This window comes from Scyliorhinus torazame, chromosome 8, assembly GCF_047496885.1.
Source record: "Scyliorhinus torazame isolate Kashiwa2021f chromosome 8, sScyTor2.1, whole genome shotgun sequence".
Classification (NCBI taxonomy): Eukaryota; Metazoa; Chordata; class Chondrichthyes; order Carcharhiniformes; family Scyliorhinidae; genus Scyliorhinus; species Scyliorhinus torazame.
In genome coordinates, this window is record NC_092714.1 from 277333362 (window position 1) to 277350279 (window position 16918).

At 48.1% G+C, this 16918-nt stretch overlaps 1 protein-coding gene and 1 pseudogene across 3 annotated transcripts in view; one reads left to right on the plus strand and one right to left on the minus strand.

Annotated features, from left to right (window-relative positions):
- The window catches only part of chd6 (chromodomain helicase DNA binding protein 6), a 338615-nt gene that overhangs the window by 142357 nt on the left and 179340 nt on the right, over positions 1-16918 (plus strand). The gene's annotated exons all lie outside the window — the stretch shown is intronic.
- On the minus strand, positions 9282-10326 carry LOC140428673 (BMP and activin membrane-bound inhibitor homolog pseudogene; annotated as a pseudogene).

Genomic DNA, 16918 nt, shown 5'->3' on the forward strand with positions numbered 1-16918 from the left:
AGTTATATTTAGCGTCTGATGTTATTGTCGGAACAGAGTCCATAACAGAGTGCTGCACTTTCATTGGCTTTGCCTCAAATTACATTTTTACCTCAAAATCCTTGCATCATGCAAGTTCATATGCATTCCTGAGAACTGTTTGTTTGAGTTGGCCTGCCTTTTTGAAGAGTTTTTAAAAAATAAACAATTTTAATGAGGTATTTTTGGCATTACAAACAACAACAGTATTAAAACAATGTACAAAGAACAAGAAACATAGTACAATCACCGACTCCCATCCCGCCAAGACCCGCCTAATTGACCCCCTATTCTACACTACCCAAACCCCCCCACCCCTGCTGACGATTAATTCTCCGCGAAGAAGTCGATGAATGTTTGCCACCCCCGGGTGGTGGTATAGCTTTGTTGTTTAAGGATGGCATCCGGGCAATAGTAAGGGATGATATTGGTACTATGGAGGACAAGGTTGAATCAATTTGGTGGAAATCAGGAATAGTAAGCCGAAAAGGTCACTGATAGGAGTAGTCTATAGGCCACCAAATGGTAACAGGATGGTAGGGCAGGCAATAAGCAAGAAATAACGGATGCATGTAGAAATGATACAGCGGTTATCGTGGGAGATTTTAATCTGCATGTCGATTGGTTTAACCAGGTTGGTAAAGGCAGCCTTGAGGAGGAGTTTATAGAATGTGTCCGGGATAATTTCCTGGAACAGTATGTAATGGAACCTACAAGGGAACAAGCAGTCCTAGATCTGGTCCTGTGTAATGAGGCAGGATTGATTAATGATCTCGTAGTTCGGGATCCTCTTGGAAGGAGCGACCACAATATGGTGGAATTTAAAATACAGTTGGAGGATGACAAGGTAAAATCAAACAGTAGTGTTTTGTGCTTAAACAAAGGCGATTACAATGGGGTGAGAGAAGAACTAGCTAAGGTAGACTGGGAGCAAAGACTTCATGGTGAAGCAGTTGAGGAACAGTGAAGAACCTTCCGAGCAGTCTTTCACAGTGTTCAGGAAAGGTTCATACCGACAAACAAGAAAGACGGTAGAAAGGGGAAAATCGACCGTGGATATCTAAGGAGGTGAGGGAGAGTATCAAATTGAAGAAAAAACATACAAAGTGGCAAAATTAGTGGGAGACTAGAGGACTGGGAAGTCTTTAGGGGACAACAGAAAGCTACTAAAAAAGCTATAAAGAAGAGTAAGGTAGACTATGAAAGTAAACTGGCTCAGAACATAAAAGCAGATAATAAAAGCTTCTACAAATAAATAAGACAAAAAAGAGTGGCTAAGGTAAATATTGGTCCTTTGGAAGATGAGAAGGGAGATTTAATAATAGGAGACGGGGAAATGGCTGAGGAATTGAACAGGTTTTTTGGATCAGTCTTCACAGTGGAAGACACAAATAACATGCCAGTGACTGATGGAAATAAAGATATGATAGGTGAGGACCTTGAGATGATTGTAATCACTAAGGAGGCAGTATTGGGCAAGCTAATGGGGCTAAAGGTAGACAAGTCTCCTGGCCCTGATGGGATGCATCCCAGAGTGTTAAAAGCGATGGCTAGGGAAATTGTAAACGCACTAGTGATAATTTATCAAAATTCACTAGACTCTGGGGTGGTCCCAGAGGATTGGAAAGTAGCAAACGTGACACCACTGTTTAAAAAAGGAGGTCGGCAGAAAGCGGGTAATTATAGGCCAGTAAGCTTAACTTCGGTTGTAGGGAAAATGCTGGAATCTATCATTAAGGAGGAAATAGCGGGGCACCTGGAGGGAAATTGTCCCATTGGGCAGACGCAGCATGGGTTCACAAAGGGTAGGTCGTGTCTGACTAATTTGGCAGAATTTTTTGAGGATGTACCAGTGCAGTAGATAACGGGGAGCCAATGGATGTGGTATATCTGGATTTCCAGAAAGCTTTTGACAAGGTGCCACACAAAAGGTTGCTGCATAAACTAAAGATGCATGGCATTGAGGGTAAAGTGGTAGCATGGGTAGAGGATTGGTTAACTAACAGAAAGCAGAGAGTGGGGATAAATGGGTGTTTCTCTGGTTGGCAACCTGTAACTAGTGGGGTCCCTCAAGGATCAGTGTTGGGCCCACAGTTGTTCACAATTTACATAGATGATTTGGAGTTGGGGACCAAGTGCAATGTGGCAAAGTTTGCAGCCGACACTAAGATGAGTGGTAAAGCAAAAAGTGCAGAGGATACCGGAAGTCTGCAGAAGGATTTGGATAGGTTAGGTGAATGGGTTAGGGTCTGGCAGATGGAATTCAATGTTGCCAAGTGTGAGGCTATCCATTTTGGGAGAAATAACAGCAGAATGGATTATTATTTAAACGGTAAGATGTTAAAACATGCTGCTGTGCAGAGGGACCTGGGTGTGCTGGTGCACGAGTCGCAAAAAGTTGGTGTGCAGGTGCAACAGGTGATTAAGGCTAATCGAGTTTTGTCTTTCATTGCTAGAGGGATGGAGTTCAAGACTAGGGAGGTAATGCTGCAATTGTATCAGGTGTTGGTGAGGCCACATCTGGAGTATTGTGTTCAGCTTTGGTCTCCTTACCTGAGGAAGGACATATTGGCACTGGAGGGAGTGCAGAGGAGATTCACTAGGTTGATCCCAGAGTTGAGGGGATTAGATTATGACGAGAGGTTGAGTAGACTGGGACTGTACTCATTGGAGTTTAGAAGGATGCGGGGGGGATCTTACTGAAACATATAAAATTATGAAGGGAATAGATAGGATAGATGCGGGCAGGTTGTTTCCACTGGTCGGGGAAAGCAGAACTAGGGGGCACAGCCTCAAAATAAGGGGAAGTAGATTTAGGACCGAGTTTAGGAGGAACTTCTTCATCCAAAGGTTGTGAATCTCTGGAATTCCTTGCCCAGTGAAGCAGTTGAGGCTCCTTCTTTAAACGTTTTTAAGAAAAAGATAGATACCTTTCTAAAGAATAGAGGGATTCGAGGATATGGTGTACGGGCCGGAGAGTGGAGCTGAGTCCACAAAGATCAACCATGATCTCATTGAATGGCGGAGCAGGCTCGAGGGGCCAGATGGCCCACTCCTGCTCCTAGTTCTTATGTTCTTTTGTTCCGGGCGAACCCTAACAGTGACCCTCTCAAGGCAAACTTAATCTTCTCTAGGCCGAGAAAGCTCACCATGTTAGTTAGCCAAGTCTCCGATTTCGGGGGTTTTGAGCCCCTCCAAGCTAGTAGTATCCATCTCCAGGCTACCAGGGAAGCAAAGGTCAGAACATCTGCCTCTTTCTCCTCCTGGATTCCCGGGTCTTCCGACACCCCAAAAATCGCCACCTCTGGACTCATTGCCACCCTTGTTTTCAACACCGTGGACTTGACGTCCGCAAACCCCTGCCAATATCCCCTAAGTTTTGATGTGGAGATGCCGGAGTTGGACTGGGGTGAGCACAGTAAGAAGTCTTACAACACCAGGTTAAAGTCCAACAGGTTTGTTTCGATGTCACTAGCTTTCGGAGCGCTGCTCCTTCCTCAGGTGAAGGAAGGAGCAGCGCTCCGAAAGCTAGTGACATCGAAACAAACCTGTTGGACTTTAACCTGGTGTTGTAAGACTTCTTACTGTGCCCTAAGTTTTGGACACGCCCAGAACATGTGAACATGGTTCGCTGGTCCTCCCATACATTTTACACACCTGTCCTCCACCCCAAAAAATCTACTCATCCGGGTCACTGTCATGTGGACCCGGTGGACCACCTTGAATTGGATCAAGCTGAGCCTGGCGCATGTTGCAGTCGCGTTGACTCTGCTCAGTGCGTCCGCCCATAAGCCATCCTCCATCTCACCACCAAGCTCCTCCTCCCACTTACGCTTCAGCTCCTCGGTCTGTGTCTCCTCCGCCCACCTTAAGTTCTTTGTAGATGTCCGAGATGCTCCCCTCTCCCACCCATTCCCTAGACACTACCATATCCTGGATCCCCCTTAGTGGCAGGAGTGGAAAGGATGATACCTGCCTGCGCAGAAAGTCCCGCACCTGTAAATATCTAAATTTGTTCCCCCTTGCGAACCCAAACTTCTCCAGCGCCCTCAAGCTAGGGAAGCTCCCCTCTTAAGAACAGGTCCCCCATCCTCTCAATTCCCGCCCTTTGCCATATTCGAAACCCCCATCCAAGCTCCCCGGGGCAAACCGGTGATTGTCACATATTGGGGACCAGATCAATGCTCCCACTGCGCCAGCGTACCCTCCTCCACTGACCCCAGATCCTCAAGGCCGCCACCACCACGGGGCGGGTGGAGTACCTCACCTGCGGGAACGGCAGAGGTGCCGTTATCAACGCCCCCAGACTGGTGCCCCTACATGAAGCTGCCTCCATCCGTTCCCAAACCGACCCCGCCCTCACCACCCACTTCCTTATCATGGCTATGTTAGCCGCCCAGTAATAACTACTGAATTTCCGCAGCGCAAGCCCCCCCTCCCCCCGATTCCGCTCGAGCATCACCGCCTTCACTCCGGGGATTTACCCACCCACACACAGCCCAGGATGATTTTGTTAACCCTTTTAAAAAAGGACCACGGGATGAAAATTGTGAGACACTGAAATACAAATAGAAATCTCGGTAGGACCGTCATTTTGACCGTCTGCACTCTCCCAGCCAACGACAGCGGGAGCGCGTCCCATCTCCGAAACTCGCCCTTCATCTGTTCAACCGGGACAAGTTCAACTTGTGTAACCGGCCCCAGTCGCACGCCACTTGTATCCCTAAGAACCTGAAACTGTCCCCTACTAACCTAAACGGCAGCTCCCTCAGCCGACTCTCCTGATTCCTCGCCTGGACTACAAACATCTCACTCCTCACTCTTTGTAATATCCAGTATATACCTTGAAAACCTGCACAAATTCCCCTAAAATCGCCATAATTTCACCCATCCCTACCCCTGGATCTGATACATATAAGAGCAGGTTGTCCGCGTACAGCAAGACCCGATGTCGTCCCCCCCCCCCCCCCCCCGTCCCCCCCGAACCAGCCCCTTGAAGCTCTACAGCTAAGGCAAACAGCAGTGGGGAGAGGGGGCACCTCTGTCTTGTCCCCCCGGCACAGTCATAAAAAGTCTGAAGTCGTCCTATTCATCATTACACTAGCCTTCGGGGCCTGGTGCAACAGCCTGACCCAGTCGATAAAGCCCCTACCGAACCCAAATCGTCCCAACACCTCTCATAAATAGTCCCACTCCACCCGGTCGAACGCCTTTTCCGCATCCATGGCCACAACTACCTCAACCTCCTTCCTCTCCGGGGTCATCATAGTCACATTGAGCAGCCTCCTTACATTGGCCACCACTGCCTGCCCTTGACAAACCCGGTTTGATCCTCCATAATCACCTCCGGCACACAATCTTCAATCCTGGTGGCCAGAATTTTGGCCAGCAACTTGACGTCCACTTTAAGCAGTGAGATCGGCCTATATGACCCGCATAGCTCCGGGTTCTTGTCCCGTTTCAATATCAACTAAACAGTGGCCTGTGACATCGTCGGGGGCAGCACCCCTCTATCCCTTGCCTCATTGAAAACCTTGACCAGCAACGGCCCTAAAATCCCCGAGAACTTCTTATAGAATTCCACCGGATACCCGTCCGGCCCCGGGGCTTTACCCGACTGCATTGCCTTCAAGCCCTCAACTATTTCTTCGGCCCTAATCGGGGCCCCCAGCTCCCTACCCACCCTTGGGAAGGTCAGTCTGTTCAAAAAGCGTCTCATCCCCATGGGCCCCGTGGGGGGTTCCGAGCGATAGAGTCTGCTGTAAAAGTCCCTGAACGCCCTGTTTAGCCCAGCCGAGTCCCCTACCAAATTCCCATCCCCATCAACCACCCTCTCTATTTCCTTGGCCGCCTCCCTCTTCCTAAGCTTCTGTGCCAGCATTCTGCTGGTCTTCTCCCCATGTTAGTAAAACGCACCCCTCGCCTTCCTAAGCTGATCCACTGCCTTACCTGTGGACAGCACCCCGAACTCCGACTGCAGCCTCCGACGTTCCGTTAAGAGCTCCACCCCGGGGTCACCGCATATCTCCTGTCTATCTGTAAGATCTCCTTAACCAGTTGGTCCATTTCTGCCCTATCCGTCCTGTCCCTATGAGCCCTCTCACCACTGCCTTCAGCGCCTCCCAGACCACCGCAGCTGAGACTTCCCCATGTCATTAACCTGCAGGTAATTCTGCAAGCACTTTCTCAGCCTCTCGCACACCGCCTCGTCCGCCAACAGGCCCACGTCCAACTTCCATTGCGGGCGCTGGAAGCTCTCCTCACTGACCTGCAGTTCCACCCAATGTGGGGCATGATCTGAAATAGTGATGGCCGAGTACCCTGAGTCCACCACCCCCGCCAGTAAATCCCTGCTCAAAATGGAAAAAGTCAATCCGGGAATAAACCTTGCGAACATGCGAATAAAAAGAAAACCCCTTCCCCGTCGGCTGCCTAAACCTCCATGGGTCGACCCCCCCCACCATCTGTTCCATGAACCCTATCAGTTTCTTTGCCATTGCTGACACCCTCCCCTTTTTCGAACACGACCGGTCCAGGCCGGGGTCGATGACTGTATTAAAATCCCCTCCCATGACCAACTTGTGCGAGTCCAGGTTGGGTATCTTCCCCAGCACCCTCCTTATAAATTCCACATTATCCCAGTTTGGCGCGTAGCTGTTAACCAAGACTACCTTTCTCCCCTCCAGCTTGCCGCTAACCATGACATAACCCCCCCCCCTCCAGCCCATGCGCTGCACCTCCATCGGCCCGCCTCCTGGCAGCCCCCACCCCCGACCTCCCCTCTGTTCCGAAGTCCCTCCCCCGTCAGCGGAGTAATTCTTCCCCCCCCCCCCCCCCCAAAAGCAACTCTACCTCGTAACCTAACCCCTGCCATATATCAATCATATGCACCCCCCCCCCCCCCCCCCCCCCACTGTGCTTCTGTAGACTAGCTCACCCAGCTAGCCTGGTGGCCCTCACCTCCGGCGCCAAGAAGTCTCCCACCTATTGTTGCCCATCGAAGCCACTTCCCTCATCAACCCGACCCCAAACAATCGCTCCGTTTCCATAAGAGACAACCCAAAACGAAAAACCCGCAAAGAACCCCCCCAATAGTGCAAATCAAAGTAATAAAAAAATAAAAAGCCCCACCAGCCACCCCCACCAAAACACCGAAAACCCATAGAAACCAAATAACTTTCACTTCCCCCATCTTCAACCAAACTCCAATGCAGAAGAGAAACGACAATCAAAATGTATAAACATCACTCAAAAAAGTTACAACTTAAATAAAAAGTTCTCAGTTCAGCACCAGCCCTTTCTTTTTGGCAAAGTCCATTACGTCTTCGGGCGACTCAAAATAATGGTGCAGGTCCTCGTGCGTAAGCCAAAGACGCGCCGGGTAGAGCAGCCCAAATTTTACCTTCTTGAACAGGATCGCCCTAACTTGATTGAAGCCTGCCCTCCTCCTAGCCACCTCCACACTCAGACCCTGATAAATGCTATTGTCCCATTTGCAGCTCCGCGTACGCTTGGCCCACTGGAGAACACACTCCTTGTCCAAAAACCTGTGGAACCGGACCAGCATCGCCCTTGGGGGTGTCCCCAGGCCGCAGCTTCCTCGCCATCGCTCTGTACGCCCTGTCCACCTCCAACGGTCGGGAAAAAGCCCTCTCCCCCAGAAGCTTCTGAAACATACTCGCCACAAACGCGCCAGCATCAGTCCCCTCAGCTCCCTCCGGGAGACCGACAATTCTTAAGTTCTGCCGGCGAGCTCTATTCTCCAGGTCTTCTACCTTCTCCAGCAGCCTTTTTTGCTGATCCTTCAGCATCCCCACCTCCAGTTCAACCACCGTTTGGTGCTCCTCCTGGTCCGCCAGCGCTTTCTCCAGCTTCTGAATCGTCCGATCCTAGGCATCCAGCCTGCGCTCCAGCCGATCGATCGATTCCTTTATCGGGTCAAGACAATCCTGTTTCTGCCTAGCGACGCCCTCTTGGATGACCTGCATCAGCTCCTCCGTTGATGGTTGGGCCGTTGCAGCAGGGGTCCGAACATCGGCCATATTGTCTTCAGCCGCAACCTCCACCCAGCCCTTGCTTATCATCTTATTTCTTCCTTTTCGATCCCTTGGGGTTCTTCGTTCCATACACCAATGTGTGGATCCAGTGCCAAATTGTCTGCGCCTTCAAAACCAGTGCTCAAAACCGCAAAAAAGTCGGGGGAAAAGGCCCAAAAGTCCGGCCAGAGCGGGAGCCACCAAATGTGCGACTTACTCCCCCATAGCCGCCACCGGAAGCCGCCTTTTTGAAGAGTTAAACGGAGTCACTGCTCAAGTGGAGGTAATTGATCATACTTAAATTTTTTTTTAAAGTACCTAATTCATTTTTTTCCAATTAAGGGGCAATTTAGCATGGCCAATCCACCTACCCTGCACATCTTTGGGTTGTGGGGGTGAGACCCACGCAAACTCGGGGAGAATGTGCAAACTCCACGCGGCCAGTGACCCAGAGCCAGGATCAAATCTGGGTCCTTTGTGCCATGAGGCTGCAGTGCTAACCACTGCGACACCGTGCTGCCTACTATAACAGGTTATTTGGTCATTTATCTTATTACTGTTTTTGGGGAGTGGCACAGTGGTTAGCACTGCTGCCTCACAGCGCCGAGGACCCGGGTTTGATCCCGGTTCTGGGTCACTGTCCGCATGGAGTTTGCACATTCTCCCTGTGAATGCGTGGGTCTCACCCCCACAACCCAAAACAAGATGTGCAGGGTAGGTGGATTGGCCACACTGAATTGCCCCTTAATTGGAAAAAAAAAGAATTGGGTACTCTAAATTTAATTTAAAAAAGAATGACTGATTTGGGGATCTTGACGTGTGTAAGTTGGTTGCTTGGTTTCCTACAGCATTGACTCTACTTGAAGAAAGTTCACAGTTTGCTTTCAGATGGTTTGGGCATCCTGAGCTCGCGGACAGTGTTGGATGTATTTTTAACTTTTAAAAATTAATTAATTGACGGGATGTGGATGTTGCTGGCTCGGCCAGCATTTATTGCTCTTCCCTAATTGTCCTCGAGCCTGCTGCTGTCCGTATGGTGTAGGTACATCCACAATGGTGTTAGGCAGAGAGTTCCAGGGACAGTGAAAGAACGATTAGAGAAAAAATATATTTTCAGATCTTTACAATAATAGGAACAGGAAACATATAAAGAGCAGGAGCACTAAGTATACATCAGTTTATCTCCATTTTTTCCTTTTGTTCCCCCTCTCCGCGAGCATCGGAGCTGTTTCTAGAAACAAGTGTAGAATTCATCCTTCTATAAAGTGTGCAAATGAGAAATCTCAGAAACCTTCACAGAGGCGAGGACTCTAAAACGTGTAGAATATTTAAAACTGGGTCCCTTGTTCAACCTTTGCAGTCTTTATTTTTTAATATAAATTACAGTTCTCGGTGAGTCCATGATTGTCTTTTCACATAAAGTGCACTTGTCCAGCAGAATCAAACCACGAGCGGCTCCCAGTTAAAACTCAGAGGAGGGGGGGGTCATACAAACTTAGCCTTCCGTGTCTGCTGTGCATTCCCCAGTGAACCAGAGAGAGAAACTTATCATTACTGAGGTTGGAGTGCCTGATTTTATCACCGGTCATACAGCAGTTCTCCTGGCCAGTCACAGGTACCAGACACTCCATGTCTAACTTCGTCTCCTGCCCCTTGGAGTGGTGCCCATGGAAACGGTAATGCAAACGAGACAACATCTTCCGCCGCTGGCCCAGAAGTCTTTTGTTCTTGCTGCACAGCATGTGCAAGGCCAGCATGATCAGCAAAACTAGAATGAGGCCACCCGCAATGGGCACGGCGATCACTGCTGCCCTAAACCAGAGCTCCTTCAAGGAAGTGAGTTCCTGCATCCTGGAGATCAGATTCTTACTGGAATCCAGATGATACCGGGTTCCCTGATCAGAGCTCTCACTCCCAGGATGTGAAAGAACGTCTTGCAGCCCTCTATAATTGCACACATCCTCGTGACAGCACTCCAACATGGGCCAGGTCTCTGTGTGAGTCTGGGATCTTTTGGCACGGCAGATATTTGCTGAATTCGAAACAGTGTCTAAGCATCCGTGAGTTAAAGGAGAGTTTGTATTCTGGGGGTCCAGTAGCCTTGAAAAACACAGACAGTTCCAATTTGCACATATAACCCGTTGCCACACAGTTAGATGCATCACAGTAGCGTCTAATTTCACCTTTCGTCAAGAGGATGACCATCGCACACAGTTCCAGCTGTAACCAAATCGAGATGAGATTGGGATGGCGATTCATTTAAGTTGTACTATATTTTTCCACTGTCTCTCTCTTCTTCCCCCCCCCAAGTCAACTTCCACAGCCCGATTCCCCTGCCAAGCACTCTTTTCCCAGCCTCTGGCCGTACCGCTGGAGATCTGATGGGTGAATGTGTCCCTCCTACCCCTCCTGCTGGTGGTCACAACACAAGCTCCATAGAGAGCGTCGCAGCTGACTTGCTGTGGATGCTGTCTGTCTTCACTCGCAAGTACGATGATTATATAGTTTCAGACCAGGATGGTGTGTGGCCTGGAGGGGAAGCTGTAGGTGGTGGTGGTGTTCCCATCTGCTGCCAATGTCCTAGGTGGTAGGGTCGTGGGTTTAGAAGGTTCTGTCAAAGAAGCCTTGGTGAGTTTCTGCAGTGCATCCTGTAGGTGGTACACGTGGTTGCCATTGCATCAGTGCTGGAGGGAGTGAACGTTTAAGGTGGTGGATGGGGTAGCAGTCAAGTGGGCTGCTATGTCCTGGATGGTGTTAAGCTTCTTGAGTCTTGTTGGGGGTACAACCATGCAGAGAAGGGGAGAGTATTCCATCAGACTCCTCGGACCATAGGAGCAGGATAGGCCATTCATCGCCTTGAGCCTGCTCTGCCATTCAGTTAGATCATGGCTTTTTAAAAATAAATTTAGAGTACCCAATTCATTTTTTCCAATTAAGGGGCAATTTAGCGTGGCCAATCCACCTACCCTGCACATCTTTGGGTTGTGGGGGCGAAACCCATGCAAACACAGGGAGAATGTGCAAAATCCACACGGACAGTGACCCAGAGCCGGGATCGAACCTGGGACCTCGGCGCCGTGAGGCAGCAGGGCTAACCCACTGCGCCACCGTGTTGCCCCAGTTAGATCATGGCTGATCATCTTCCTCAATGCTATTTTCCCACACTATCCCCACATACCTTGATATCTAATATCTAGAAATCTATTGATCTCTGTCTTGAACATACTCAATAATTGAGCCTCCACAGCCCTTTGGGGCTGTATTCCAAAGATTCACCATCCTCTAAGTGAAGAAATTGTGTCCCCTGGTTCTAGATGCCCTAGCCAGACGCAACATCCTCCCTGCATCTACCCCGTTGAGCCTTGTAAGAATTTTGTAAGCTTCAATCCCCCCCCCCCATTCTTAAACTCAATGAAATACAAGCCTAGTCTCTTCAATCTCTCCTCATAGGACAATCCCACAATCCCAGGGATCAGTCGAGTGAACCTCTGTAGCCCCTTTATCTAATCTGCTAATAACATCTTCAAAAAAACCTCCCAACAGATTTATCAAACATGACTTCCCTTTTGTAAATCCATGTTGACTCTGCCCAATCATACATTATTTTCTAAGTGTCCAGTTATCACAATCCTTTATAATAGATCCAGCATTTTCCCTACTAGTGTCAGACTAACAGGTCTGAAGTTCCTTGTTTTCATTGAATCATAGAATCCCTCCAGTGCAGAAAGAGGCCATTCGACCCATTGAGTCTGCACTGACCCTTTGAAAGATTACCCTATCTCCCGCCCGTTTTCTGTCTCCCTCCTTTCCTAAATAGTGGGGTTACATTTGTCACCTTCCAATCTACAGGAAGAACTCCAGAATCTTTAGAATTTTAGAAGATCGAACTTTTGTAACTACTACTGGGCGGCTAATATTGCCATGGTTAGGAAGTGGGTAGTGGAGGGTCAGTCGGCGAGTAGAGGCGGCATCATGTAAGAACACAAGTTTGGGGGCACTGATAACTGCACTTCTCCCATTTTCGCCGGCCCGGTACTCCACAAGCCCGGTGGTAGTGGCGGCTCTGAGAGTCTGGGGGCAGTGGAGGAAATACAAGAGAGTGGAGGGAGCATCGGTTTGGGCCCCGATCTACAACAACCATCGGTTTGTACCGGGTAGACTGGATGGAGGGTTCTGGAGATGGCAGAGAGCAGGAATTGAGAGGATGGGAGATCTATTTATAGACTGGAGCTTCCCTAGCTTGAAAGCTTTGGAGGAGAAATTTGAATTGCCAGCCGGGAATGGGTTTAGATATCTGCAGGTACAGGATTTTTTGAGAAGGCAGGTTCCAACCTTCCCGCTCCTGATACCACGGGGGATACAGGACAGGGTAGTTTCCAGAACATCGTGGGAGAGGGGAAGGTATCAGATATCTACCAAGAACTTATGGAGTCGGAGGAAACTCCGATAGAGGAACTAAACGGCAAGTGGGAAGATGAGCTAGGGGGAAGAGATAGAGGCGGATCTGTGGGCGGATGCCTTAAACAGGGTTAACACATCCTCATCATGTGCCAGGCTTAGCCTGATACAATTCAAGGTAGTCCACCGGGCACACATGACGGTGGCACGGATGAGCAAGTTTTTTGGGGTAGAGGGCAGGTGTGCGAGGTGCGCGGGAGGGCCAGCAAATCATGTCCACATGTTTTGGGCATGCCCAAAGCTTAGAGGGTTTTGGCAGGGTTTTGCTAAGGCAATGCCCACGGTACCTAAAACACGAGTGGTGCCAAGTCCAGAGGTGGCGATCTTTGGAGTGTTGTCAGAGCCGGGAGTCCAGGGGGCGAGAGAGGCTGACGTTTTGGCCTTTGCCTCCCTGGTAGCCGGAGACGGATACTGTTAATGTGGAGGGACTCGAAGCCTCCGAAATTAGAGACCTAGGTTAGTGACATGGCTGGGTTTCTCAGTTTTGAGAAAATAAAGTTTGCCCTGAGAGTGTCAATCTTAGGGTTCGTCCGGAGGTGGCAGCCGTTTATCGACTTTCTCTGAGAAAATTAAAATGTCTGCAGAGGCAGAAATGTGGGGTGGGGGGTGAGGGGCTAGGCTATTATCTTACTGTTAGGGTGCGAAGAACGGGATAGGGTTGGAATTGTTTTATGTACCATGTTTATGTTGCTGTTGTCGTTATTATTATAAAAACTACAAATACCCTAATAAAATGTTTTTTTTAAAAAAAGAAGAATTTTAGAAGGTGACCACTGATACATCCATTATCTCTGCAGCAATCTCATTCAACACTGGGATGTAGACCATCAGGTCCAGGGGATTCTGCAACTTTCAGTGCCATTCGTATCTGCCGTTCTACTTTAAAAAAAATTAATACTTATTTATTTCAGTTCTATGACCTCGCTAGTAGTCCCTTGTTCGCTAGTATTTCAGGGAGGTTTTTTTGTAGTTTCCTTTCCGGAGACGGACAAAGTATTTGTTTAGTTTCTCTGCCATTTCCTGATTTCCCCATTCTAAATTCTCCAGCCTCTGCCTGTAGTGGATCCACATTCTCTTTACTGACCGTTTCCTTTTTCACATTTCTATTAAAGCTTTCAATCCATTTTTGTTTCTTGCAAGTTTACTCTCCTATTTCAGTTGCTATTTCTTTATCAGCTTCTTGGTCCTCCCTTGCTTAATTGTAAAACACTCTGTCCTCAACCGCACTACTTTTTTGGGAAGCTTTGTAAGCTTCTTCCTTTGATCTAAAACCACCTTTTAAGTTATCCTGCTAGCTATGGTTGGGTAACATTTCCTGCTGGGGTTTTGTGCCTTAAAGACCATAAGGCATAGGAGCAGAAGTAAGGCCATTCGGCCCATCGAGTCCACTCCACCATTCAATCATGGCTGATTTCAACTCCATTTACCCGCTCTCTCTCCATAGCCCTTAATTCCTCGAGAAATCAAGAATTTATCAACTTCTGTCTTAAAGACACTTCAACGTCCCGGCCTCCACTGCCCTCTGTGGCAATGAATTCCACAGACCCACCACTCTAGCTGAAGAAATTTCTCCTCATCTCTGTTCTAAAGTGACTCCCTTTTATTCTAAGGCTGTGCCCCTGGGTCCTAGTCGCCCCGCTAATGGAAACAACTTCCCTACGTCCACCCTATCTAAGCCATTCATTATCTTGTAAGTTTCTATTAGATCTCCCCTCAACCTCCTAAACTCCAATGAATATAATCCCAGGATCCTCAGACGTTCATCGTATGTTAGGTCTACCATTCCTGGGATCATCCATGTGAATCTCCGCTGGACCTGCTCCAGTGCCAGTATGTCCTTCCTGAGGTGTAGGGCCCAAAATTGCTCACAGTATTCTAAATGGGGCCTAACTAGTGCTTTATAAAGCTTCAGAAGTGCATCCCTGATTTTATATTCCAGGCCTCTTGAGATAAATGACAACATTGCATTTGCTTTCTTAATTACGGACTCAACCTGCAAGTTTACCGTTAGAGAATCCTGGACCAGGGCTCCCAAGTCCCTTTGCACTTCAGCATTATGCATTTTGTCACCGTTTAGAAAATAGTCCATGCCTCTATTCTTTTTTCCAAAGTGCAAGACCTCGCACTTGCCCACATTGAATTTCATCAGCCATTTCTTGGACCACTCCTAAACTGTCTAAATCTTTCTGCAGCCTCCCCACCTCCTCCATACTACCTGCCCCTCCACCTATCTTTGTATCATCGGCAAACTTAGCCAGAATGCCCCCAGTCCCGTCATCTAGATCGTTAATATATAAAGAGAACAGCTGTGGCCCCAACACAGAACCCTGCGGGACACCACTTGTCACCGGTTGCCATTCCGAAAAAGAACCTTTTATCCCAACTCTCTGCCTTCTGCCTGACAGCCAATCGTCGATCCATGTTAGTACCTTACCTCGAATACCATGGGCCCTTATTTTACTCAGCAGTCTCCCGTGAGGCACCTTATCAAAGGCCTTTTGGAAGTCAAGATAGATAACATCCATTGGCTCTTCTTGGTCTAACCTATTTGTTATCTCTTCAAAGAACTCTAACAGGTTTGTCAGGCACGACCTCCCCTTAATAAATCCATGCTGACTTGTCCTAATCCGACCCTGCACTTCCAAGAATTTAGAAATCTCATCCATAACGATGGATTCTAGAATCTTGCCAACAACCGAGGTTAGGCTAATTGGCCTATAATTTTCCATCTTTTTTTCTTGTTCCCTTCTTGAACAGGTGGGTTACAACAGCAATTTTCCAATCCTCTGGGACTTTCCCTGACTCCAGTGACTTTTGAAAGATCATAACTAACGCCTCCACTATTTCTTCAGCTATCTCCTTGAGAACTCTAGGATGTAGCCCATCTGAGCCCGGAGATTTATCAAACCTCTTAGTTTCTCTAGCACTTTCTCTTTTGTGATGGCTACCATATTCAACTCTGCCCCCTGACTCTCCTGAATTGTTGGGATATTACTCATGTCTTCTACTGTGAAGACTGGCGCAAAATACTTATTTAGTTCCTCAGCTGTTTCCTTGTCTCCCATCACTAGATTACCAGCGTCATTTTGGATCGGCCCAATGTCTACTTTTGCCTTCCGTTTGTTTTTAATGTATTTAAAGAAACTTTTACTATCATTCCTAATGTTACTGGCTAGCCTACCTTCATATTTGATCCTCTCTTTCCTTATTTCTCTCTTTGTTATCCTCTGTTTGTTTTTGTAGCCTTCCCAATCTTCTGACTTCCCACTATTCTTTGCCACATTATAGGCTTTCTCTTTTGCTTTGATGCATTCCCTAACTTCCTTTGTAAGCCATGGCTGCCTAATCCCCCCCCTCTGATAACCTTTCTTTTCTTTGGGATGAACCTCTGTACTGTGTCCTCAATTACTCTCAGAAACTCCTGCCATTGCTGTTCTACTGTCTTTCCCACTGGGGTCTGCTCCCAGTCGGTTTTCGTCAGTTCCTCCCTCATGCCCCTGTAGTTACTTTTATTTAACTGTAACACCTTTACATCTGATTCTACCTTCTTTCTTTCAAATTGCAGACTGAATTCTACCATATTATGATCACTGCCTCCTAAGTGTTCCCTTACTTTAAGATCTTTTATCAAGTCTGGCTCATTACATAACACTAAGTCCAGAATGGCCTGTTCCCTCGTGGGTTCCATCACAAGCTGTTCCAAAAAGCCCTCCTGTAAACATTCAATGAATTCCCTTTCTTTGGGTCCACTGGCAGCATTATTTACCTAGTCCACCTGCATATTGAAGTCCCCCATGATCACTGTGACCTTGCCTTTCTGACATGCCCTTTCTATTTCGTGGTGCATTTTGTGCCCCCGGTCCTGACCACTGTTAGGAGGCCTGTACATAACTCCCATTATGGTTTTTTTGCCTTTGTGGTTCCTCAACTCTACCCACACAGACTCCACATCATCTGACCCTATGCCGTTTAGTGCTATTGATTTAATTTCATTCCGAACTAACAAGGCAACCCCGCCCCCTCTGCCCACCTCTCTGTCTTTTCGATAGGTTGTGAATCCCTGGATGTTTAACTGCCAGTCCTGAACCCCCTGCAACCACGTCTCTGTGATGCTTACCACATCATACCTGCCAGTCACAATCTGGGCCACAAGCTCATCTACCTTGTTCCGTACACTGCGCGCATTTAAATATAGCACCTTTAATTCTCTATTGACTGTCCCTTTTTGTTTTCTTAGTGTGGTGGACCTTGGTTTACTGAGTCTTTCCATACACTGTCATATTTTGTGAGATGGGGACTATCGTAACCTCTCCTGAGTTCTGTCTTTTTGTGCTTTTTTATATTCCTAAGCAGCTACGCTTCCCATTGATTACTTCACCTCTTGGTTCCCTGACTCTTCCCCCCCC